The 25070-nt window shown below is 38.2% G+C and overlaps 1 protein-coding gene across 1 annotated transcript in view; it reads left to right on the top strand.

The window, feature by feature from the left end:
- GMDS (GDP-mannose 4,6-dehydratase) overlaps positions 1 to 25070 on the top strand; it is a 2292844-nt gene that overhangs the window by 2080296 nt on the left and 187478 nt on the right. The gene's annotated exons all lie outside the window — the stretch shown is intronic.

The raw sequence follows: 25070 nt of genomic DNA, 5'->3' as shown, positions 1-25070 counted from the left end.
TTTCACAGTTTTTTTGGCAAAAGATTCTTGAATGAAACGTAGGAAATTAGAGTTTTATTACATAAAGGAAGTAGTAGTAATTTATTTATTTATTTTTTTAATGTTTTGTTGACTGTGTTAGTCCCACTAGGCTTGTGACCCATTTGCAGGGAATACCAGAGGTGGTTTTCATGCTCACTAGTAGAAATGTGGAAATTAAAGGCCATGTATACAGTAATAATGGTTGAAACTGAAATACTGAAGTTTCTTTATATAAAAATGAAGTTTTGTTTGTCAAGAAAGGATAGAATTAGCAAGGATGAGACAGTAGTATAGATGAAAAACCCAGTAGTGGAAGTTACAAAGAAGCAGAATGCAGAAACTAGGGTTATAGTAAATGCAGTTGAATAAATTGTGATAAGAGATTGGGTGCTGGCATAATGGTTAAGGTGTTTACATCACAGACACACAAGGTACAGGGTTGATTCTCACCTTTGGAGGAATGGCTAGGCTTAAAAAGGCCCACTGGTGCCGTTAGTCTAGTAATCACCTATGAACCAATGGCAATGATGAGTGAATATCAAGATCAGTATCAAGACAATTCAAAGTAACAGCTTTCTGGACAAAAGCTCTCTGGGAAGCCCCTGTATTAAACAGTGTGAACATGCTGAGAGGATGTGATACCCTAAATAAAGGCAGTGTTAAAGAGGTTACAAGTGAGGGAAACTAAAGGTGAAGTTAAAGAAAAAAGTAAGGATTTGACAGAAGAAGGTATAGACAACAGAGAAAGACAGGAAATGTTTAAAAAAACTAGAAAAGATGTGAAAAGGAACATAAGCAATGTTACTGTCCCTAAATGCCAACATTTTATAAAAAAAGAGAGTTGGAGTTGTCTTACTTGAAAGAAAATAAGGCAGTTATGTTTATCTTGCATGATATATGACAGAATAATCAGGGTGGGGACAGAAGATAGGAAGGCCTTGTTGGTGAAATTAGAGCTGTAACAGTGTTTGTACAGGAAAGGTAGTGTTGTAGGGAGGGTCCCTGAGACATGCACACCCTTAAAGAAAGCTACTGGTGAATTTATTTAAAGAAGTTGAGCATTTCCTTTGTATTGGAAAATCATTTGTGTGGGCTGAAGATTTGCGCTTTGTCATACATTAAAGAAGAGGGAATATTTTTATTGATAAAATTCTGACAGAGGTAGTGAAAAGAACTACTTCTCTTTGCTGCCAGTGAGATAGCTTATGCAAACAGTTACAGAGAACACATTGACAATATTGTTTGTCTCCCAGGTAATTTGTTGTTTGGTTGTAGCCAATGTAAAATTAAAATAAAAATCATGTACTTCTTCTACTGTAGTTTCATTACTTTGTATAGCAGTGTTTAAAATGTATTACAACCTTGTGAACAGTGTTTTTATGTAGATTGCTTTGAGTATTAACACATTGTGAACTACAACTCTTTTGCACTGATTTGTATATAATTGTTAAAATGTCTGCACTATGATGACCCAAGTTATGTCTGTAAAAGTTCCTTGAACCAGCACATTACCTTGTTAACAAATGTAAAATAAAAATAAATAAATTAGGGGGGGGGTTGTTTTTTTCTTCAGTTATTTGATGGTAGAACATTAGTTGTGGTCTGTTTGCAAATAATAGTGTGAATTGTGAGAAAGGGAATTGTTGAATTTAAGGCAATGTTGGAATCATAGAAAGTCTAAATGTGCAGTGAAGGATTTAAGAGAGTTGGAGTAAATGACACAGAATATTTATTTAGTAGAGAAACAAGACAGAGGATAAGGATGGTAGAAAATGGAAGAAACAGAAAAAATGTACAAGAGAAGGAGAAGTTGTTAGGTGTTAGAAAAGGAAGGCCTCACTGGAGGCTAACAAATACTTGTAGGTAGTATTGAAAATAGACTTTATAGTGGGATTAAAAGAAATTTGTGAAGTGGGACATGTTAAATTTAAGAAAGGGAACAAAAAAGGGAGGCACAGAATTTTTAAATATCTCTTAGACCAAACTGACTAATAAGTATGGATCTAAAATTACTAATGAAAATGTAGAAAAAGGGTCTGTCAGACTGTTTGCCAACAAAAATAGTTGACACCAAAATGCTGGTTAAACTTGTGATGTTTAGCTGTGACAGGGGGAGTAGGGCAGTACATGTGTACATATGCCAGCATAGCTATCTGGAGTTTTGTAAAGAATTTTATGTTATTTGACTCTCACACTGATTTGTACAGATGTTTGAGTTAAAATATATTTGTAAAGTTACTTGTGTTAAAAATGCATCAACAATAGGTCCAGAAAGAATTTATGCATGTCTGTTAGGTTGTATTGCTGTAACTGATCAAATGTGTACGTTGATGAGAGAACCCTGGAAGGATGGAAGGTTTGAAATTGTGTTGTAACTTTCAGATGCTGCCACAGATCTTGACAAAGCTCTGTGTGTGTATATTATACAAGAGTCAGGTGACCAGAGGTGATGTCATCCTCTAAGCAGCATCTGGTTTCTTTGAACACTCGCAGCAGCACTTTGGAACCTAACAGGAAAGATTTCTGACAGGATATATATCTCACACATCCACACATACAAAGACATCATCTGGCTTTTGCTGTGGTAAGACACTTAACACACATCAGCATGCCTTGCTTTAGTAAGTAATACAGGGAACACTAATTCTTTAATCAGGGATATTTAGTGAGAGTAGTTTAATATTGTTTTCTGCATCTGTGAGAAACTATCCATCTGTATTATTTTTATATCTCTGTGGTTAAAACTCTGTTTATTGTATTCAGTATTCTCCTGTTTTCTGTTTTATTATTTAACGTCAAGTATTTTAATACCTTCCGTTGTGGCTAGTCCTTTAGAGAATATTTTATACATCTTGAGAGTACGTATGGTTGTTTTACTGACACTGTGCCCGCTTCTGAAAGCCTTGCTGCTTTGGTCATACTCTACCATTTGTATTAGTATTAATTTTATACAGTATAATTGGATACCCTTTGTAAGAGCCTTAGGGTAGCTGACTGATAGCAGTGTGATTACCACAGAGTCTGAGCAGAAAGGGGCACAGTTAGTAAATCTGTGCCAGTTTTTCTCTAGTGTGTGTGTGTGTGTGTGTGTGTGTGTGTGTGTGTGTGTGTGTGTGTGTGTGTGTGTGTGTGTGTGTGTGAAACTCAAATATCCAAGTGTGTGTTTCAGCTACTGCGAACAAGGACACAGTGCTCCAAAGTGGTCAGTGTAGAGTTTTGGGTGTGCCTGGAGAGAGAGAAAGGGAGTCCAGCCCCAGGTCTGGAATGTGCTGCCTGTGTGCTCTTAAGGGGAATTGTTCTTGGTGCAGGGAACTGCATCTGAAAATACTGTGTGAATCCATCTTTGCTGTTAGTGACTACCCCTCACCGGAGTCAGTGGTGAGGATTGAGTCTCCTTGATTGCAAGCCCAGAGTAGGAACCTGTCATAAAAGTGAAGAAATATCATTGGCTGTCTATGTAAAATATTAAATTTATTTAAAGAGGGTATGGTGAGGTTTATCTGTTAAACAATTAAGAAAATGCTTCTGACAGTGTCACATAAGTCAGTGAAATAAGTTGTCTTTTTTTATATACATAGGATGTTTTTGCATGGCTACAGAAGTCATTTATGGCTGTTACTACATCAGTGTTAAATATTTGGGTCAGTAGGTACAAACGTATCTGCTAAGGCCACATTTGCATGCATCATAATGATACATTTCCAACATCAGTTAGTGAAGAACTAGAGTTCAAGAAAATGATTCTGATTGTGTGACCATTATAATTTGATGGCATATTTAAGTGATATGCGCATAATTGTTGGCACTAAGCAACTTGTTTGTAGCATAACACGTAAATTCTAAACAAAACAACATTTTCCTGGACTCTGTGTAAAATGCAATAAATAACTGGAAAACCACTCACAGACAGCAATGTTTATGCCAAGGAAATTTAAGAATCAAATATCAAGTTTTTTTTTCCACAATATATCAAGGACTTTATCAGAGTTTGACTATTTTGTTAATCCCATCAATTCTGTTGGAGCTTACAGCAGACATTTTTGTGATGATGCAAGCTACTCGAAAAATGTCCACTAGGCAGACGTGTTCTACTTAGTGGAAACATTTCTTCATATTGACAGGGAAGCACCCCCTTTCCCTCAGGCAGTGAACTTGCATGTCTCTCTGACTTTGCTGCTATAGCTCTTTGATGGGCGCCTCTCACTGTTAGAGTGCATGTTTTAGCCCTTTTAATGTATTATGACCTGATGAAAAGCAGGCCTTCAACTCAGCCAGTTCCTAATGGGATACTCCATTCTTTGTCCTCTTCTTGAGATTTAAATTTCATGTCAGGCATGCTTGTTAGACTGCATTTTGAGCTGGGTGGTTCATAGAGTCTAAACTTTAATTTCCTTGAAGACATCAATCTCTGTGTCCTTCACATCTGCTAGATGCACTTTGGAGTTAGAGAACTTCAGTTCTAGAGAACTGTACATTGTTTTCTGTAATGACCATCTGTCATTTATGACTAACCCCAGCTTTCTGTCCGAGACAATTTCAGAGCTGTCTGGAAAAAAAACTCATCCAGTCCATTCATCTCTCAATAATATTCCCTGGACAGAATCTTGGGTCAAGGACTGTGTGTAGCCTAGACTGTCAGTTTATGAAAAAAAAACAGTGTGTACATTCAGAAAGACAGAAGCAGTTGCTTGTTTCCTTTGCTTCTTGGTAAGGAAAGGCTAATAATTGGACTGAAAACACCACCAACACGGCCTCAGAACAACGCTGGTCAAATAACCAAAACACTATAGCGTCAAACTTGTTTATTACGCTTTCGTCCACAGACTTCTTCAGAATGCCATACAGCATTTTCAGCCCTACTTTTATAACACAACAAGCTAATAGATGCATTACTTAATATCAATTTTAAAAAATAATTACAAAACAATTATTTAATTACCATAGCACAACTGAAAAGCTTTTACTTTTCTTATATATAAAAACAAAGCATAATAAAGCACAATAAATCCAGAAAAACTTTTTCAAAGATCACTGGTTCAAAACTTTTAACCTCTTATTTCTTAAAAAAAATTCTGTTTACATTTTCATTTAAGCCAGGAACTTTGTAGGTGTTCAGTTTCACTTGCCATTTTACTTCTAGTGTTTCCAGCTTATTTTTTAAACTACCTCCTCTTAAATCAGTAGAACAATGCTCTATAATACTGTAAATAAAAACTTCTTGTATTTGGAACAGCTCACTGGATGTTTGTATAAAGCATTTTTTAAATCTTTAACTTTAATACAATACAAATGTTCTTTTATACGTTTTTCTAAACTATGTGTAGTCATGCCTACATAAAAACTGGGACAGCCTGAACATGTAGCAAGATATACTAAACCTGTGGATTTACAATTGTACCTTTCCTTCAAATAGATATTGTACTCCATATGTTCTAAATAAATGTGTTTGGTAACATTAACAAACCTACAAGCACTGCATGAACCACAGTTAAGCATGCCGGTTTCTTTCTCACTTAAGGGAAATTTTATAACAGTGTCAGAAGTTTCTAACATATTTTTGAAACATTTTGTTTTGTAATACACAAAACAAGGATGTGACCCAACAGTGTTCCATAATTCTTGATTTCCCTGCAACACTTTCCATTTGTTTTCAATAACCTTCAAATCTACTGGCATATCTCTTTTAAAGATAGAACTTTTATTTCCATAAACTTCCTTATTATTGTTTCTTTTGCTATTAGCGATATCCATTACATAACCACTTTTCAATATTGGCTACATATAATGTTGATCTTTTTTCATAAATCTCAAGTCCTATCACATATATTAGTTCTTTATGGTTTACTATCATTATGTTGAAAATTAAAACAAAAAGTGTACTTATCAGTGAAGTGTTTTGCCGAAAGTACACAATTCCAAACCTTCCTAAAGTCGAAAAACAGCTGTTAATGTTGAAAATGTCACTCGTGACATTTTCGACACTTAACAGCAATCCCACCCTTCCCTTAACTCCCTAACTAACTAGCCTAAACTCACGTTTATGCAGGGGGCAAGCCCCCCTGTGGGGGGCTGTGCCCCCCACACCCCCCTAACTTAATATTCCAACTCCAAGATCGCACTACAGTGAGGAAAGGGATGTATTTCCCTAACCACACTGTACCGCGATCCCCTTACATGAGCGAACGTTATATATGCGAATGCACAGTCCATTCCCAATAATAACGTTCGCTCACATAACCTGCCAAAATATGAAGTATTCGAACTTCCGTTGTTCAAATACTTCATAGCCGTGCAATTGCACGGCAAAATTATCATAGTAAACCGTTCTTTATACCCCCTAACTTTGAACATCTCAATTACAGTTCTTACCTCTTGTAAAAAGTCATTGCCCCTAGTGGTCATTCTGGATGCACGTATTATTTGCCCTTCAGGAATGTTCTTCTTAATAAAGTTAGGATGTCCACTTTTAAAATGTAAATAATTGTTAGAGAACATCTTTTTTCTATATATTTTTACTGTCAGTTTCTTTATTTCCAATATTCCAATATAAACTTGCATCCCAATAATGTATTCATCTTCCAAAATCACTAACTTTAAATTTTAAATAGTCTGAAGTTCCATTTAATACTTTGGTAAATCTGTCTAGATATTTTTCCTGTAAATCCACTATAAAACTTAGATATCAATAAAACATTTATATAATAATATATGTTTTGCTATAGCAGTTTTTGCCAATACTACTTCTTCCCACCATCCCAATGTCAGATTTGCATAAGAAGAGGCTACACTTGCCCCCATGGCTACTGCTTTCAGTTGTCTATAGTATTTCTTATTGAAGATAAAATAATTATTTTGTAATACTATAGCCATTAAAGCACAACAAGTATAGATGTTATCACTTGAAAAGATGATATACTTTGTTAAATATCTGTTTAAGGTTTCTATACCTTCCAAATGTAGTATACAAGTAAAACAGAGTTGACGTCAACTACGATAAAATTTACATTTTCGTATTGATAATTATAGCTCTTACTTGACATAAAAAGTCCCATGAGTCTCTTAAATAAGATTTAAAATTTTTCACAAGTGGGTTGAATATACTAAGTATATTGCTATTCCATCACAAGTATTGTTAGGAACAGATACAATGGGACAAAAAGGTGGATTTGTAAAATCTTGATGTAATTTTGGTATCCCAAATAGGACACCAACTCTGGGGTGTTCAGTATTCATAAAATCAAACAAACTATAAGTTATGTACCTATTCATTAACAGTTCATATAAGTAACTTCTGATATTATTATATCTTTTATGAATACCATTCAAAGTAGCCTCAGTATACTTGCCTGCATTACTTAACATTTCCAACATTCTTTCTTTGTATTGATTCTCATTCATAATAAGTTATCCCCCACCCTTATCGGCTTTTATAAACCGTAAATGTTTGTTAAATTGTAGGTCTTAGAATGCTTTAACTTCCTCCTGTGTTAAATTAAAATACTTAAATACAGTTATTTATTTTATTGTCCGCCTTATTTCTTTCTCACACAATTCTTCAAATATTTTGATGGCATAATTCGAGCCAGGATTATATACAAATGGTTTCCTATATGTGTCAACCGTACAAATATCTTTTAACAAGTAATTTAAATTCAATTTACGTGTAAACAGCTTTAACTGTATTATGGCTTCTGTTACATTTGCCCTATGATTTGGTACAAAACTACAGCCATATTTCAATATGTTGTAGTGATCGTCACTTAATACAAAATCCAAAACATTAAATATTTTAACATCATACCTGGTTGGTTCAAAAGAGTTCAACAATTTTATAAAGTTCACTTGTACTTGTCATTCTCTTTCTGCCTTGCCTGTTTTTTTAATTGGTATCATTAGAAGTACTAGACTGTTCTAATTGTTCGTTATTGTATAACGTAGCTCCAAAGTCTTTTCGGTGTCAGTGCCATCAAGACTTCCTTCTATAACTTCTTTTTCAGTAACGTCATCACGTTCTGAAGCCGAGCATTGTTCTTTGATATTGGTCATGAAGGAATAACTGTTTTGTCTTCGTAAAGGAACCTGCTTGTTATTGTTATTGAAGCTCAAAGCAGTAATGTGAAGAGTAATATATGCTGTTTTGTTGGCAAATGCTACTTTATCACGTTGAAGCTTTTTGTTCTTTCTTATAATAATGTATGTTTCATATTTCTCAACATTTTGGACTATTTGTTCATATTCTTCCTGTAGACAGGGTTCTTGTGCAATCGCAGCAATCACTATTTTATTCAATGAAACAATCTTGGTTTTAATAACACCCATGATAGTGTTATTGTGTTTTTGTAACAACTTTAACAACTGTAAACCACATTCATTAAAAATCATACCCAGTTCTTCATAAAAAGAATCTTCCAAGGTGACACTGTTCGGAATTTTATATAGTCTTAAACCTTTTGGAACTATATTTAGAGCGATGCAACATTCCAAATATTTAATGTTATGTTGTCCTATCTCGCCTTCATTCATTGCTGGTTGGATTTGAAACCAGGAACCGATTCCGACTCTGCCTATACAAAATCTCAAGAGCTTCCACTGGCTCTTGGCTACACCCTGTCCCATCATGCACAGGGAAGTATACCCATATCTCGTTTGCCGCTAAACAAGATTGGGTGCTTCCATGCAGGCTCTAGGCTAAGTAGAATTCTTCCTTCTTTGTTATTGAAATTACTTTAAAAAATTCTGTTTTGTATGAAGTGTTATATTTAGACTAGGCTTAGCGCTTTTTTGAATGTTCATTGCTGTTGTTGATTGTTTGTAGTGGCCGTCGTTCATAAGCTAGGCCTGTTTTGTCTTATCCCTATCCTGGCCTCCAAACTCATTTAAATTAGAGTTTTGGCTTAATACTTAACGTTCCCTTCCTTGTCGGGTAGTCTGTTTAAGTTAGAGGGCTCCCTTCGGCCCGTTTAACTTGGAGGTCTTTCCCTTCCATTTTCTTTCCAGCCTATCGCATATAGGAGTTAGTCGTTTCAGTTAGAGACTACTCCTGTTTCTCCTTTTGTACTCTAATTTTATACAGTTTGTAGTTTAACCTTATATATATATATATATATATATATATATATATATATATATATATATAAAAAAGTTGTTGGTTTCTTCTAGTTACTTGTTTGGCTGTGTGTGGGCTAGTTACTTACTACTCCTCCCATCCTGTAGTTAATATATAGCGTTAGTTGGTTGCAAGTTAACCTTTTTAAAAAAAAAAAAAAAGAGAGAAGAAAGAAAGTTGTTTGTTTTTCCTAGTTATCTTACTTGTCTGGTTGTGTGTTGACTGGGGTTAGGATATCAAAGGATACTAAGGAATCAAACCCTTTGGGTTTTAAAAATGTGATAAATGCAGCTAAAAAATGTCACTGACAGATGGCCACACCAGTTGTGTGTATTCTTTGGGTGTTGTCCACCTTCAAGAATCGTGTTCCTTCTGCCATGCTTTTAGTTCCAGGGTGCTAATGGAGAGAATGGACAAGTTGATAGTGAGAGGCTTGCTTAAAACACCCTTTGTAGAGCCTATAGAAGGGAATCAGAGTTCTTCAAAAACGACTCAAAAATCCCCATCTTCCATGTCTGAAAAATCAACTAAGAGATCGTCTTCTGCTGCTCCACTATCGGAGCTGATTAAAAAGATTGCTAAAGACTCATCTTTGGACCCGAAGGCTGTCAGGCCTCAGAAATCTCCCTGTTCGGCTCCCATTGTCATTTCGGGGCTGACAGAGTTCCAATTTCGGAGCCGGTCCCCAGTCTTGGAACCGGTCTCCCCAGTGCTGAGATCTCCTTTATTACAGCTGATGAAGTCTCCGGCTCCATCCTCTCAATCCTCCAGGAGCCTGTCAGATGATGATGTGGAGCAGGTGGTCAAGAGGCTCTTACGGACACTAGCACTGGCCAAGATACTGTCGACTCTGACCCATAAGGATTCAGGGCCAGCCATCATCTCTTCCCCTTCGTCGATTCCTCCTCTGAACCATTCCGGGGCATCAGAGCTGGAGTGCCTGGATCTGATTGCAGTGGAATCGCCTGTGCCGAGACCTGCTCCAGGCCAACTACTACTCCATCCTCCTCAGTTCCATTAGATGTTGAGGGGTCTAGGAGCCAATGTTCTCCCATCGGGTCTGAGGAGAAGAGTCAAGTTGGACAGTTGTCCGACCAAAATCGACCTTTCAGGGCTTTGGTGTGGGTGAGCTCGGTGCCTACATCGGCCTTGTAGCCCACTGCCTTGATTCGGAGGGGTGGGTCTTCTGGTTTTTTGGAGCCAGGAACCTCCTTGGAGCAGAGCCAGGGGGCTTTTGAGGTGATGAGAGTGCTGTCACCTCAGACGACTCAGCTTTCAGGTCCAAGTACTCTTTCCCCCAGAGTACCAGTGTCTGTCTCTTTGCCATTGCTCCCACTCAGGCGTGGAGACCGAAGTCCCCAGGATGCCCCACTGAGTGAAGCAATCTCTTCCAAAAACTCTCCTGAGTACCCCTCTGAGGAGGTCCCTTGGAAGAGATTATGCAAGAGGAAGCATTTAGACTCCCCTGAGGAGTCTGTCACTTCAGACATAGACCTCGATGAGTCAGAAGGGTCCCCATGGTCACCCTCTAAGGATGTCTCTTTTGTGGACATCCTAGAGATCCTTAAGTAGAGAGGAGGCTGGAAGCCCAACAACCCTTCTGAGGATGAGTTTGTGTACCTGGAGGCTTTTGGGTCTCGCCCTTCCACCTCTTGGGTGTCTCCACCTTTCGAACAACTCATGAACATAGTCATTCAGAAGGCATGGGGCTCTCTGGAGTCAGTAGAGCCTGTTCCTAGGAGGCCAAATAGATGTATCACTGCACCTTCAGCTAGGGAATTTCTCAGTAAAGGTGTCCTGGTAGAGACTATGGTGGTGGCGGCGGCCACCACCAAGAAGGAATTGTCTGAGACATCCTCATCTATCCATCCATCCATCAAATAAAGAGTCTTGAACAATGGACAAATATGCAAAGCATATGTTTTCTTAAGCGTTCTTTACCCTTTGGTTGCTGAACTACCTGACCTATTTCACTAGGCTTCAGAGGGATCTTCTGAAGGAGCTAGGAGATACCCTCCAAGTTCTGTAGCTGTGGGGTCCTCAGACAAGGTTACCTCCTAGCTCTCCACCTTAAATTATTTCATGAACACCTCCATGCAACTTATTTCCTCTGCAGCCAATGGAATGAGTAGGGCAGTGGGTACAGGAATTTCCTTAAGGAGACATTCCTGGATACACTTACGTGATTTCACAGAACCCTTCAAGTCTTCCTTTATTAAAACCTCTTTTGATGGCCAAAAGCTAAAGAGACCCTAACCAGGTGCAAACAGGAGGGAAAGACTCTTTCTGCCATTGAAGTCCATTTCTCCCTTTCTACCAGACCTTATCCCAAAGGTCAGAAGGGGGAAAATGTGGTTTCGTAAGTCCCAAAGAGCTTTCCCAGATGCACGTGGTGATCCTTCCTACAGGGGCAGAGGGGGAAGAAAGTCCGCAAAACTAGGGTGACAGGGACTCCTTCCTTGGTACCTTTTTACCCTTGTATCACTCCTGAGAGGAGGCCCAGCTATTCATCTCTGCAGGCAGTTGAGGGTCGCTTGTCGTTGTACCGAAATGCTTGGCTAGAAATCACAAGAGACAAATGGGTACAAACAGTCATATCCAGAGGTTATTACATACCCTTTTCCTTTCTCCTATTAGAAAGAAAATTAGTCCCAGGTGTTCCACCCAGTCAAAGGGATCATGCAACTCTAGAGATACAAAATTTGCTAGAAAAAAGTCATCCAGAATATCCCCACAGACCAAATTGGATCCAGAACTTACTCAAGGTTCTTTTTAGTTCCAAAAAAGACAGGGGACTGGAGGCATGTTCTGTATCTCAGCAGACTAAACAAGTCCATCGAGAAATCGAAGTTCTGGATGGTGACACTGCAGTCGATATTCCCCTTTCTGGGGAAAGATGATTGGACGTGCTCGATAGATCTCCAGAATGCATACTACCACATAGAAATGGACAAGAGATCCAGGAGACATTTGTGCTTTCGGCTGGGGGCCAGCCACTACCAGTTTTGAGCTCGGCCCTTCGGCCTCACTACAGCACCTAGAGTGTTCAACAAATGCATGGCAGTAGTTATGGCTCACTTGAGGCATCTAGGATTCCAGGTGTTTCCATACTCAGATGACTGTCTCCTAACCACCACCACCAAGCATCTACTAACAAGAACAATAGACACTACCATTCACCTTTGCTCCTAGCTAGGCATCACGATAAACTTTAAAAAATCTGCCTGGTTGCCATCACAGCATATCATATTTATAGGGGCAGACTTAGATACAAGACAAATGTTAGCCAACCCCCCCCCCCCAAGAGGATTCAAACCTTACGTCATCAGGTCAAGAACCTCTTAACAAAGAAAAAAGTACAGGCTAAGGTCGTTTTGAAAGTTTTGGGTACCATGGCAGCAGCAATAGCCTTGATAGCTTTAGCTCACTTACACATGAGGATTCTTCAGTGGCTATTATTCACCCAGTGGTCCATGCAGGAGCTACCCTTGTCTCACAAAATTATCATAACAGAATCCTGCAAGAAAAACCTGCACTGGCAGCTTCATTTCACTCAAGTGACCTTAGGTCAACCATTTGTCTTTCCACAACCAGTGGTGACAGTGACCACGGACACTTCCCAGATAGGGTGGGGGGCATTATCTGGGGAAGGCTGTCCATGGTGTTTGGCAGGAAAATGAGTACAACTTGCATATCGATGTCCTAGAGATGAGAGTGGTGCTGTTGGCATTGCAAGCATTTCAGAACTCCCTTCCACTAGGAACAATTGAAATTCAGACAGACAACATGTCAGTGGTGTGGTATATAAACAAAAAAGGAGGAACCAAATCCTACTCCCTATGTTGCGAGGCTCAGAGAGTATGGCAATGAGCAGTCTCTTCCCAGTATTTTCTGATAGCAACGCACATCCTAGGGAAGTCCAGTGTGATAGCGAACAAACTCCGCAGAGCTAGTCTGATGCCTCATGAGTGGTCCCTAAAACAGGAAGTTGCAGAAGAGATTTTCTGCAAGTGGGGCCAGCCTTGCTGCGACCTCTTTGCCATGTCCATGAATGCCAAATGCAGAAGCTACTTTGCCCTGACTCCCCCCCCCCCTTCGTGGGAGTCACCAAGGGATGCACTTTTGCACAGTTGGCCCTCAGGTCTCCTTTATGCCTTTCCCCCCATTCCCTTTGATCCCCAAAGTCCTGCAGAAAGCCAGCATGTTGAGAAGCAACTTGATACTCATTGCCCCATACTGGCCTCATCAGATTTGGTTCCCCTTCCTATGGCCCCATCTCCAGGAAAAGCCATGTGTTCTGTTCCCAGTTCCAGACCTCCTGACTCATCCATCAGGGACACATCATCCTTCAACTCAAACCCTCAAATTGACAGCTTAACTGCTGCAGTTCCACTCATAGCCAGGCTTCCAGATATTTCCCCTGCAGTAAAACATTTTGATTTTGTCTCATAAGACCTCAACCAGAAAATTGTATTCTAGCAAATGGGAAAGATTTTCATGATGGACTTTCAACAACCACATTGACCCTTTTACTGCACCTATAACAACCGTCTTAGATTTTCTTGCTAAGCTTTTTGATGAAGGTGCAAATGCGGCTACTATCAGAGTCCAATTAGCTCCTATATCAGACTATCATATCAGAGAAATGGGACAAGAAATAATGTTCCACAAGCTTTGTAAAGATTTCTTGAAAGGTACATTTTTACTGAGGCCTCCGATAAAACACAGTGCCATGGGACCTAAACTTTGTTTTATCTGCCTTGATCTCCCTTTGAACTTGCATCATCTTGTGACCTAAAGTTTTTAATGTGGAAGACAACCCTTTTAGTAGCCATCAGGTCTGCTAGACGGGTGTCACAGCTTCAAGCATTATCAATTTGTCCCCCTTACATGACTTTACACAAGGATAGAGTTTCCCTGAGAACCAACCCTTCTTTTCTTCCAAAGGTAGGTTCAGAAAGTAATCTAAATCACACCATTGACTTAGCTGTCTTTTTCCCCTAACTATGGCAACAAGTCATAGTACAGATTATACCAGCTAGACGTACACTGACAGCTATGTTTCTGTCTTAACAGAACAAATGAGTTCAGAAATCAGACCAGCTGTTTGTATCCTTTTCGGATAAATAGAAAGGTGCCCCCATATCCAAGATCACGCTTTCCAAGTGGCTTACTGACTGCATAACTTTCACATACAAATCTCAGGGAAAGTAAAACTTCACTCCACAAGAGCTATAGCAACTTTGTCGGCCTTTCAGGCAAGGTTACCCATGGATTCAATTTGTGCAGCAGCAACATGGGTAGAGCCTCATACCTTTATCACTCATTACAAAGTCAATTTGACCTCCAGGAACAGGGCTTCCTTTGCATCCACTGTTTTGAAAAGTATTTTCCCTTGAGCCACGCAAGAAGCAAGGTGGTAGGGATGCTGTCCCAACCAGCAATGAATGAAGGTGAGATAGGACAACATAACATTAAGAAGTTATGTACTCACCATAACGTTCCATGTTTTTTTGTCCATCTTACCTTCATTCTTATGTCCCTCCCTCCTTCCCCCACCTTCGCTCCTGGAGGATTGAGTGGTTTCCTTGCAAAAATTGGAAATGATATTCTCTGAATCTCTTCTTGGATATGGCTATCTGTTAGAGGTATTAAATATAGTATTTGCAAACAAGATCTGGGTATACTTCCCTGTGCATGATAGGATAGGGTGTAGCCAGGTGTAGCCATGAGCCGGTGAAAGCTCTCGAGCTTTTGTATAGGCCGAGTTGGAACCGATTCTCGGTTCCAGACTCAACCAGCAATGAATGAAGGTGAGATGGACAACAAACATGGAACATTATGGTGAGTACATAACTTCTTATTTTCTATCACCAAAGCCCTATACTTTTTCAGGCTTTTTTCAAATATTTACAAATGTTCACTGAATTCCTGATAGTTTACATGTCTGGAGGTACCGTAATCATCTTCATCAAATGGATTGTAATTATAATCCAGCAAGGACTTAACTGTTTTCTCAGAAACATTTAAGGTACTTATGGCATCTCCGTGGTTCCTTGTAGTGTCCACATTGATTACCGTCTGAACATTTTCGGAACTTGCTAAACTACCAGAGGAAATGTTGTTAGTTTTGTTGCTCTGAGCAACCAAAAGTTATAATGTCTTTTGTATTCCTTCCAGGGCAGATAACAAGACCTTGACAACATTATCCTGGTTGTCTGAAACAAGATGTAACGTTAAATTCAGCAGTTCATCTCCAGCCTCGGTCATATGTAAAGTTTTAAATTACCACACAAAACAAAAAGGTGGATAAAAACCTTAGACTGAAAACACCAGCAACATGGCCTCAGGAGAAAGCTGGACAAAAAAACAAAACACTATAGTGTCAAACTCATTTATGACACTTTCGTCCACAGACTTCCTCAGAATACCATACAGCATTTACAACCCTACTTTGTTTGAAGCTATAGTGTTTTGGTTATTTGACCAGTGTTCTCCTGAGGCCATGTTGGTGGTGTTTTCACTCTAAGGTTTTTATCCACCTTTTTGTTTTGTTTTGCACGGTGATTTAAAGACTAATAATTGCCAAACAGACATGCCATTTGTGAAAGACAGCAGTTATCACTGTCAGATGATTTAGGCATGAGAAAATCCACGCTATACATAGAAGCCTTCCACTCATTTTGTTTATATTGTATATCTGGAAGACAAAAAAGAAGAAAAAAACACTACAAATATTATAATCACTTTTTGGCAGAGATTGTTAGGATTGTTGAAAGGATTTTAAGGATTTATATCTGTGTGATTATTGCTGTTAGCTTAAGTTCAAGAACAGAGGAGGTAGAAGTACTGTGGGGGTATGTTATCCTGTTAGTATTTATTTTTGGCAGTCTTCTAGAGATGCTTTTTCATTTTAGTTTGAAAAATAGGATATGGTTCACTACTTTTCAGGGAAACAGGCAAAGATTCTCAAATGGCCATTGCCAGGTCATTTTGGTATGTGGGATATGAAGTGATAAAATATTCAGATGGAGTTACCAACCAAAGAAAACTTTATAAGCGAAGCAGAAGTGATAAGGTGTTAGAAAAAGAAGGCCTTGTTGGAGATTAACAGATCCTACCCATTAAAAAATAAATTATTGGAATTTACACAGTTTAACAATGAGGAAACCCACAAAGAGGTTTGCTGGATAGGAAATCTTTTTGCATTTGTTAAGGTGTGGGTGGTCTTGATGTGGGGCAATAATTATGAGCTAATATGCTCTGAAGTTACTTGCAGAGAAGAACATTTTGTCTGGGAAGTACGGCAGTGAGGGGAGAACCATGCTCAAGTTATTGCAGTAGAACCCCTTTTCCAACTGTTGTAGCCTAGTAATCTCCTATTATCCTGTGATCCTTCTTGAATCAAATGGGAACATTTCCATGCCCAAAGCAGTAATTTATTAATTTTTGCTTTTGTCATTTCTATGTGATGTTGAAATGCTTTGTTCCAGACATCCCCAGATACCTAAATATATGTTAGTGGTTTCGATTGTATTGACAGAATTGATTTGGATTTTTTTTGGTGTATGTGCTAACTTTTGCTGCGCACAAAGTAACATAGCTTTATTTTCTTTTTTGTAGTTGAGAATGGGATGCCCATATTTAGCAGGGGACAAGACAGGCAGGCTCTTGTTCCAGAAATTTTTAATTGTTGCAGAAGAGGGCTATAATGTATAAGTGACTACATTGTCTGCATGTTAGATTACTAGAAGTCTGAGCAGGTAATTTGGATATCAGTTAATTAATATAGATAAATGTAGTGGAGTAAATACTGACCCTTGGAGAACTCCTTTAAATTGGCAGAGTCCTTACCAAACCTGGAAGCTCTTTTAGACATAGTTTCTAATCCAATTTTCAGCTTTGTCATTAATTCTTGTTTCTGAGAGAGCTTTGACCCTGTGATCGGCAGAGTCAAATGCCTTGGCAAGGTCCACAAATATAGCAGCTGTCATCTTGCCTTCATTCATATTAAGATGTCATTAGAAAGAGTTCACATAGCAATAATAGTGCCCCTCCCATTCCAGAAACTATGTTGGATTCTGAAAGTTGGTATTGCCAGATATAATTGGATGGTTGAAAATAAACTAGTTTCTCTGATATTTTACCTAAGTTTGGAGGAGATGGTATTGGGTAAAAGTTTGAGGTGGTGGAAATCGTGACAGGGATAACAGTAAATCATTGCAGACTTCCAGATGTGTGCAGGGGGACAATATTTCATGTAACAAATAATTTAAAAATGAGATAGAGCTGTAAAGGGTACTCTCTTCAAATGGAGATTGAACAAGGCTATAACTGGTCTTTTCCAGAAGTGTGATCATGTGGGATTTCCTTTAAATAATCTTCACTTTCTTTTTTCTGTGTATAATGAAAGTCAAACGGTAGAATGAATTGTGATTTAGGAGGCCCTGTGTGAGCAGGCATTGAGAATGTAAGGGAGTTTTCTGAGGGGGTAGAGCCATAATTAGAGTAGAACATTATTTTAAAAAGTAATGGCAGGAGATGTGCTGGTTGTTTTGTTTTAATAAAGGATGGTAAAGTAGATGGTAATTTTGATAAGGCACCCCAAACAAAGTTTGTTTGCTTCCAGAATTGTCTTGAGTTTGAGAGATTGTAGATTTGTTTTGATCTAATGTCTGTGACCTTGTCTAATCTTACAGGGGGTTTAGCTGGGATACAATATGTTACACTGCTTTCATGATGAGCAGGCAGTTTGAATTGCTTCCACCATGACCAAGCCTTGTAACAAAATTTAAGCATAACTTAAACTTCTGGAGTTACCCAGTGGTTAACTTATGGGGTTTAGGAGCTAACTGTTATTAGAAAGTAATTATTTTGAAAGCTTGATGTATGGACTGTCTCTAGATCTTGTCAGTTAAGTACTGGAGACCAGTCAAGAATATCAAGGAACAGGGCTGTTGCTGTTGGCCAGTGCAGGCAAGGGATATAAGAATTAAGGATGGCAAATAGCTTGTTGGATCCAGTACTTGATTTTGGGAATGTATCCATCGTGGACATTTGTGTTATGGCTAGCTGGTTATAGCAGTACATACCTTTAGTATTCATTGCTGCCAGATCTCCACTCAGCACTTATGCTTCCTGCATCAGCTTGCTTCTTTGAGATTCAGCTTTTTGAGCTTTTATTTTTCATGTTTTTTTTTCAGACTACTGCCTTCCTTGAGATTTTATTTTGTATACACACACTCACGTATGTGATACCATCTGATATTCAAAGTGTGTCACCTACTGCAGAGGTAACCCTCAAAGTAAATGCAACAGTGTGAGTGCTTACCATACCATTTGATCTTTGAGAAGGCAGCTCCCTTTCTTACTGCCTTCTCATCCACTTTGGTGACTTGTCGTCAGTATATAGTACATGTTAATACTTTTTTTTTCCTTAGGAAGTGTTTTTTTCCTTGCAGTTCCAGAAATGGGGAATATTTTGCCTTGCACCTCTCCAACCTGCTTTATGTTGAAATGGCATGTCTTAGAGATGGTTGTGTGCACCCTACCAGATATAAGTCTTTGAAGGGTTACTGCAAGGTAAGTTTCATGAGGGGGAGCCCTGATGTCACTTAACACACAGAAAGTCTCTCCTCAAATGAGAGCTGATGCCTTGATTACTTACACATCTGTTACATGTATTGGGAGGAAGATATTCTGAAAGTAAAACAGAGACAGAAGAGACTAGGGACATGACAGAATTAAAGAGAAAGAGGTTCAACAAAATGTGTTAAAGGACATAAACTACATAAGAATGTAGGACATTGCTCTTAAATGACTTTGCATTCAGATCTTTTCAAAGTGTCAGTAGATATGGCCTACTGGCGAACAAAAGAAAGAGCACTGATAGAGAGACAGAGAGGAGGTGACGAAACAGGTAAGCATGTGAAAAAATGGGGTGAAGGACTATAAGGAAGGGCCGAATTGTGATTTGAAAAGTTAAGAGTATAACCCATGGAATGGGTTCAACATTTGAATGTGTGAAGAGAAAATAGGGAAGAAAATTAATGTGTCAGACAATACCAATAGTCTTGTGGAAGAGAAAAATAAATTATTTTATTTAAGCCTAATAGAGGTGTGCTAGATCTCTTTATTGTGCAATGTCTGGGATTCAGTGTTGTAGTTTTAAGAAGGAATGGAGAATGTTTCAAATGGTTTTGTAATGCGAATAGAAAGGAGTTTGTCTGATTGTTGATGTGAGAATTGAAGTGGATAGTATGGTGGCTGAGAGAATTGGGTTAGTGATATTGTAGTAGTAGACTTGGAAAAGAGGAAGGAAGATGTACATTTATAGTTTATGCTTCATGAGAAACATAAACATTATGTTACATAAGTAGAAGTGGAACATTTTCTGTATACTAGGAAAAATAGATGTCTCTGCGGATCTTAAATGTGAACTTAGCAGTAAGATAATACCTACAATGAGAAAAAAAATGTGGAGAGAGATGAAAAGATGAATCATTCTTGAAACTTAATACAGAGACATACAGTGGATATAAAAAGTTTAGACACCCCTGTTAAAATGCCAGGTTTTTGTGATATAAAAAAATGAGCCAGCAAAACAGGACCCAATAGAATACTATTTATTGGTAATACATGAGGACAGCAAAGAAATACACAGACCGGTTTCGGCTGGTGTTCTATACACAGCCTTCTTCAGTGTGAAATAAGCATGCTCAAAGCTGTCATTTAAATAGGCTGCAAACAAATCTGATTGGTTCAACCTAAATCATTCAACCCGGTTGGGAAGAGACCACCCAACTTAACAATCCATTTTTTCTCCTTTGAATTTAATAATGCATGCCAACCCGTTTTGTTAGATTTTTTGCCCCGAATGATATCAATAATGGTAAACATAAAAGAAGCTGAAGGATGTGATACCTGATGTTTAAATAAAGCATTGTTAATTCTGCCTTTTTTGATGTTGCTGATGTGTTCCGAAATTCTCAATCTGAGTGGCCTGGATGTTTGACCTATATAAAAGGCTCCGCATGAACATGTAGCTAAGTAAATTAGCCAATCTGAGCTGCAATTGGCAAAAAATTTTATCTCATATACAGTGGAAGAATTTCTGCTGGTAAATTCTTTGGTTTTAGATATTTTGTTGCAATTGATGCAATGTCCACAGGGATGACAACCCATAAGAATGGAACCTGTTAAGGTGGTTTGGATTGGTTCAGGATTATCTGTATCATGTCCATGTTTGTAATGACTGAATGTACTACCCAGATTTCTACCTTTCCGAAATTAAAAAAGACATTGATTGGGAATTATGGAGGATATATCAGTATCATATAATAATAAATTCCAGTGTCTTTGGATGCTCTGAATAAGGTTGTCTGAATTTCTGCCATATGTAGTGGTAAATCTAAGGGGTTAATTTGGAGAACTCTGATCGGTCCTGTAAGTTAATAGATTTTCCCTGTCCATATGACCCACTTGGTGTATGGCATCAAAGACATGGCCCATCTTGTAATCCCTATTCCTGAATCGGTTAATAAGGTCTTTACTTTGTTCCCTATAGGATGTATTATCAGAACAGATACGTTTTAGTCTGATAAATTGAGATTTAGGAATGTTTTTACAGATGTGTGGAGGATGAAAACTCGAGGCATGTAATATAGTATTATATTCAGGGTGTTTCCTGAATACTTGAGTCCCTAGGGTATGATCAGATAATCTATTGATAGATACATCTAAAAACGTAATGTTGTTGTGATCATAATGTAAAGTAAAATGTATACCCCATCGATTGTTGTTAAGATATGTTACAAATTCAAATAGTCCTTCAAGATCACCCTTCCATACTGCCCAGCAATCATCAAGGTATCGTCGCCAAATATCAAGATGTTCCAGATATATGTTGTTACTACTATTGTATATTAAATCCTTCTCCAAATAAGCCATAAAAAGATCGGCATAGATGGGCGCAAAGGAGGAGCCCATGGCGGTACCCTTGGTTTGCCAGTAGCAGACATCTTGGTAGAAAAAAACATTATTGGTCAGGACATAGGATGCCATATCTAATAAAAATTAATTGAATTCACATATATATAAACCTGAGATTTCCAACCAATATGATAAAGATTCTAGTCCACCGGAATGAGGGATGTTGGTGTATAGGGCACTTACCTCTAAAGTACACATGCGCCATTCAGGTTCCAGTTGAGTGTCTGAAATAATTTGCAGAAAGTTAGTTGTGTCCTTTAAGCGTGAGCGAATAAGTGACAAAAAGGGTTTCAATTTATCGGTCAAAAAAAGTGAAAGGGGTTCCGTAAAGTATCCCCTACCTGATACAATGGGTCTGCCTGGGGGGTGTGTGGGGTCCTTGTGTATTTTCGGCAAGAAATATATGTACTGATTAAATGAATCCTGTACTGACAGTTGATGCATGAGGTTTGCATCAATAATAGAAGCATCTCTGGCATGAGAGAGAAATTCAAAAATTTCTTTTTGGAATCTAGGTGTAGGATTTATTATCATTTTAGCATAGTATTTTGCATCAGATAATTGCCTGAGAGCTTCTTGGTTGTAATCATGCCAATCCAATACCACAACAGCACCCCCTTTGTCAGCTGAAATGATTACAATGTCATGATTGTTTTGTAAGTTCCTGATCACTTGTTGTTCAGTCGTAGTAATATTATTTGATCGAATATCAAATACTGAATGTGAATAATGTAGATCTTTGAGAACATTGTTTTGAAATTGAGAAACAACAGGATGCATGGGTGGATTGAATTGAGATTTGTGGTATGTAAATTTCTCTGAAACATCAAAACCATTAGTACAACCAAAAAATAATCTTAAGTTGAGTAATCTACAAAATGATGACACATCCTGTGCAAATGAATCTTCAGTAACAAAAAAAACGGGAACAAATGATAAACCTTTATTAAGGACATTGATTTCAATAGGTGATAAATTATAACTAGAGAGGTTTAAAACATTGTTATACATGTGTGATACTACTTCGTCATTGCCAGTTGTAAGAGTCCTTGTATATCGGTGATGGCCTTTATGTTTTCTCCCACCTCTTTTGTACTTGGCCCTAAAGGGGCCCCTGTAAGTGATCGCTTAGGAATGGGTGAACCGGATGCAGTCTGAAGTTCACTCTCAGGGTCAGAGGTTGGTTCTTCAGTAGAGGAGCCAGTATCAGAAACCAAATTGTTTTTTAGTATTGATTTAGGTCTTTTCCTTTTTGTGGGACGGCTATGTGGAATGTTGAATTTTACTTGTTTTTTAACACTAAAGGGATTGCTGCCCTGGTAGTCCGACATATCCCTGTTAAATTTCTGAATTTTCTTGGTTTTGAGTTGTGTCTCCAAATTGTTTAAGTCCGAAGCTACTCTGTTCAAATGTTTAGCAAAAAAGGGCTCCTTTTCAAAGGGTTTAACATCATTGGCAAGGCCCAAGACAATACTGACTTCCTTGTCGATTGTGCGCTCATAATATTTATTTAATGCTTGAACAAATGACATGCTCGCTTGGTGTTGGATCCCTGCCCATTCCGACAATAAATCGTCATCAATTTCAGCAACTAGGGGTTGAATTCTAACCCTGAGGCCACGTGGAGTGATATTTTTGGCAATATATGCTTTGAAAAGTTTGGCATGCCACACATTCGAGCGCAATAGTCTTAGATGTTTATGAAGTTTATCAAATGCCAAATTGCAGGTTGTCTCTGACCCCATGGGTTCCCCATTGTTAGCAATATCATGGTTGGACCCAAACCAAAAACACTCAGATCCTCACAATCAGAGGATAGTCCAGAAACAAGACTCAATAGATCCATGAGGGTATATAAAAAATAAATTCAAGTGGACAATAATAGCTACAATGGCTACGTCCAAATCAAGGACAATAATAGACCCAGAATGGGACTACGTCCCTGATGAGTATCTGAGGCTAAACAAAAGAATAGTTCAGACAAAGTTAAAAAGAATGGGAGACACACTCAAGTGAAAACCAAATTCTGTAGGCAAAAGCCTATCTAATTATCCGGGGTACATCGAAATATCAGGGACAGCTAAAACTTGAAGCCCACAAAAATGAAAAAGAACAAATGACCCAATGCCTGAGCACAATTAAATGGTATCCAATGATACCTAGCCTTGAGTATTGGGAAAATAGTCAATACTGAAAAATTGGGGGGAGAGATACAAAAATAAATAGTAATAGTATAAAGTGGCCACTGACTGTGAATCGAGACCAATGAGAAATGGATCCTTAATCACAAAACTGGTAATATAAATAATGTGAAAATGTCTCAAACTGGAATGAGTGAATGTCAGTTGGACAAGGAGACCCACAAAGAGGACAAAAATATACTTAAAAATTATATCAAATATAATGAAGATAATGTAATAAGTAATGCAAGGATATGATATGTCCCAACAATATTGGGGTCAAAATCTAGCTGGTGTACATGTAATAAGATGAAGAATCAACATTAGACTACAATGTGATCATATATTAGATGGCTGAACAGTTAAATATAGGCTGATCAAAAACATAATATATGTGTAAGCCAGTGGGGTATGTAAACACTTTGTTAGACTAAGCTTATTAAGCCCTTCAAGAATAGAAAAATGCAATGGTAATAACCAATACAAGATATTAGCGTTTAACAATGAAAAATGTCAAAATAAAGCATTCAAATCTCAACTAGAAATAGTCCGTAACTTAGGTTTCTTCAAAGATGCTAATAAGTGATGAAGTATAGTCTTTTGTGAACCAAATGTCAATAGACTCGATGTTACACTTGTAACCAAAATGGCGATGGCTTCGTGGAGCGTTGACTGTAAACAGTTCACAAAAGCATAAACATGAAACACTGTTCGGTAAACAAGCACCCTTTAAAAGTTGAATCACATACACAATCACCAGAGTTAGACCTGCTATTAGTAGTATGTCCCAAAAATTGGTAACCAGCTAGGTGCTAGAAGATGAGTCAAAAAATATTTATAGCAATAGAGTAATCCAGACAGAAAAAATAAAAAATACAAAATACAAAATCACCCCTTGGCTGTAACCTAATCAAGGACATAGTACCTACCTAAGCTAGTAAAGTATGATACACACTTTCCTGATATGAAGCTTATTAAACCCTTCACAAAAAGAAACCTGCACGGTTAAACCAATGCAAAATCCTAGAGGAAAAAACTATATTGCCAGTTAGCAATAAAGAATAACAAAGTTAGACAGTAATATATCAAATCAAAAATAATCCATAACTTTGGTGTAAAAAATATGGTCAGAGATGCTAGTCTGTGCTGTAAATATAGTCTTATCTGAAGAGAATGTCAAATAAACTTATAATCCACTCGGAACCAAAATGGCGATGGCTTCGTGGAGCGCTGGCTGTACACAGTTCACAAAAGCATCAACACGAAAGACTGTTCTATAAATAAACACCCTCCAAAAGTAGAATCACATACACAAACACCAAAGTTGGATCTTCTGTAGATAATGAGTCCCTAACAATGTAGATACCACATGTATGAAAAATATAGTGAAAAAAGAGTAAATGTTCGAGAGGCCAAAAACTCACTATGAGACCTTCCAGATACGCCAAAGGCAAACTGAAAAAATGTTCTGATCCACAACCTTCGGTTACTGCCAAAAGAAATCAATCAAGTGAATGTTCATCTATGCTGTTGAAATTGGAGTTAAGGCGACCCAACGCTGACCAGAAAGTAGTTAGGAGAAACCAAAAAGAACAACTCCAAGAGTAAAATGAAGACTGCACCCTGTTCACGCCAAAGCGACTGCCCAGCTGGAAGCCTGATGTCGATATGAAGGCGGAACTTCCTGTTGAAACCCAGAATGTACGCAGAACCAATCCACCACGAAATGAGATAACCAAACCGACTGAGAACCAGGTATTGTAGTAGAGATA

This window comes from Protopterus annectens, chromosome 3.part0, assembly GCF_019279795.1.
Source record: "Protopterus annectens isolate FY-2018-M chromosome 3.part0, PAN1.0, whole genome shotgun sequence".
Lineage (NCBI taxonomy): Eukaryota > Metazoa > Chordata > Ceratodontiformes > Protopteridae > Protopterus > Protopterus annectens.
The sequence above is the reverse complement of the archived record's forward strand: the minus strand, read 5'-3'. Positions and strand labels throughout refer to the sequence as shown.